This window comes from Alligator sinensis, unplaced genomic scaffold (assembly GCF_000455745.1).
Source record: "Alligator sinensis unplaced genomic scaffold, ASM45574v1 scaffold1294_1, whole genome shotgun sequence".
NCBI lineage: Eukaryota > Metazoa > Chordata > Crocodylia > Alligatoridae > Alligator > Alligator sinensis.
This window is the reverse complement of record NW_005842310.1, coordinates 110,661-112,354: the sequence shown is the minus strand read 5'-3', so window position 1 is coordinate 112,354 and position 1,694 is coordinate 110,661. Positions and strand designations below refer to the sequence as shown.

The 1,694-nt window shown below is 49.7% G+C and overlaps 1 pseudogene; it reads left to right on the top strand.

Moving 5' to 3' along the window:
• The first annotated feature begins 301 nt into the window (after positions 1-301).
• Positions 302-1,694, top strand: part of LOC112551047 — a 4,752-nt pseudogene continuing 3,359 nt past the window's right edge.

Here is a 1,694-nt window from a genome sequence, read left to right as displayed (position 1 = left end):
TTATTGGCGGCGGCAACTGTAGATCAGAGGAGTAGAGGACGGGGCAGGGGAAGTAGAGGGCGTAGAGGAGGCGTGAGCTATGCTCCGTGAGGCTACAGCTAGGGTCCCAGGCTGGGACCTAATCAGTGTGCTATTTGCAAGCAGGCAGGGCATTGGAAAAATGAGTGCCCCAAGAGGGGGGGAGAAGAGACGAGAGGAGGAAGAAAGATTGTTGATGTTAGATGACTCTGACCAGGAGTGACGGGGACCGGGGGCGAACACTGAAGTAATCCCTGTCTCCCTCAATGAGCCCCTGGTTAGAATGCAAGTAGGGGGAGAACTTATTGATTTTTTAGTAGATAGTGGAGCCACTCATTCAGTTGTAACCAATTTTAAAGGACCCTTATCAAAAACCAAGATCCCCATAATTGGAGCCACCGGCCAGCGGACTCATCGACCTTTTGTGCCACCCATGGAATGCAAATTGGGAGGAAAGAAAGTGTCCCATCAGTTCCTGTATATGCCTGAGTGCCCCATACCTTTGTTTGGGAGGGATTTGCTGTGCAAACTGCAAGCCCAATTGACCTTTTCGGAGGGCAAAATTACTATGAAGATACCAACTAAAGAGTCCTGGAAGGCTCAGGTGTGTCTCCTATTGCAGGAGGGGGAGGAAGGGAGAATTCCCCCTGAAGTAGAAGACGCTGTAGTACCATGGGTATGGGTGGGAGAGAAGCCAGGAAGATCCAAACTGGACACCCCTGTAAGCATTGATTTGAAGCCGGGAATTACCCCGCCCAGGGTACCCCAATATCGGTTGAAAATAGGAGCTTGGAAAGGCCTAGAACCACTTATAAAGAGATTCCTTGAACATGGTTTGCTCTGGGAATGCCAATCATCTTTCAATTCCCCCATTTTGCCTGTAAAAAAACCCCACAGTAACGAGTATCGTTTTATGCAGGACCTCAGAGCTGTGAACAAGGTCACGGTGACCTTCCACTCGGTGGTGCTGAACCCTTATACTTTGCTGGCTACTTTGTCTGCAGAGGACCAGTGGTTTACAGTCCTGGACCTGAAAGATGCCTTCTTTTGCATCCCACTTGAAAGAGACAGCCAAGAGATTTTTGCATTCGAATGGGAAGACCCGAATACTAGGAGAAAAACCCAATTGTGCTGGACAGTTTTGCCTCAGGGTTTTAAGAACAGTCCCACTATTTTCAGCACTCTTCTAAGTACTGACCTCCAGAAGTGGAACAAAGGGACATCGGGTACCCTGTTACAGTATGTGGATGATTTGTTGATTGCAGCAAAAACGAGGGAAGAGTGCCACCTGCTGACCGTAAGTTTACTGAACTTCCTGGGACAAGTGGGATACCGGGTGTCTCGGAAGAAAGCCCAGATAGAGTAAAAGAGGGTACGATACCTGGGATTTGACATCTCACAAGGCCAGAGGATGTTGGGCCCTGAGAGAAAAGAGGCCATCTGTCGGATGGCAGTCCCAAAGACCAAGAGACAGTTGCGTGGCTTTATGGGGATGGCAGGATTCTGCCGGATCTGGATCCCCAATTTTGGACTGATAGCCAAGGCTCTTTACGAGGCCACTGCTGGCAGCAAGGGAGATTTGCAATGGACGGCAGAATGCTGAAAGAGCTTTGACACTATCAAACAGGCCCTTATGACGGTGCCGGCCCTGGGCCTACCCGATCTGAGTAAACCAT